This window comes from Asparagus officinalis, chromosome 7 (genome assembly GCF_001876935.1).
Source record: "Asparagus officinalis chromosome 7, Aspof.V1, whole genome shotgun sequence".
Classification (NCBI taxonomy): Eukaryota; Viridiplantae; Streptophyta; class Magnoliopsida; order Asparagales; family Asparagaceae; genus Asparagus; species Asparagus officinalis.
The window spans coordinates 44,732,013-44,732,441 of NC_033800.1; the positions used below are offsets into that span (position 1 = coordinate 44,732,013).

The 429-nt window shown below is 31.7% G+C and overlaps 1 protein-coding gene across 2 annotated transcripts in view; it reads left to right on the forward strand.

Annotated features, from left to right (window-relative positions):
• Positions 1-429, forward strand: part of LOC109850310 — a 25,984-nt gene that overhangs the window by 25,003 nt on the left and 552 nt on the right. The window lies entirely within an intron of this gene.

Genomic DNA, 429 nt, shown 5'->3' on the forward strand with positions numbered 1-429 from the left:
CAGCCATTAAATCCGGTGCATGAGACTCATCTTTGGGCCTTCAATATTTCACTTTAGAAAACAAAATGAAAATTAACTGCAGCCATCAATTCGGTTTTCCTTCGGCTTTGTTTAATGGCTTTGGGCTCTCAAATTCTTTTCCTCTTTTAAGCTTGGGCTTCTAAAATGCTACAAAATAGAGAAGAGAGATTTTTTTAGGGGTTTTTATATTTAATAATATTTATTTATATTTTCATTCAATTATGTAGAAACTAAGCTAATCAACAATTATTAATAGTATATTTATTCATGTAAAATAGGTAATGAGGGTATAAAATTGTAATAAAATATGATTATCAGCAGCGCAGGAAATTTCCTACGCTGCCAGCTCACCTCCCGTTTTCTCTCTCTCTCTCTCTCTCTCTCTCTCTCTATATATATATATATATA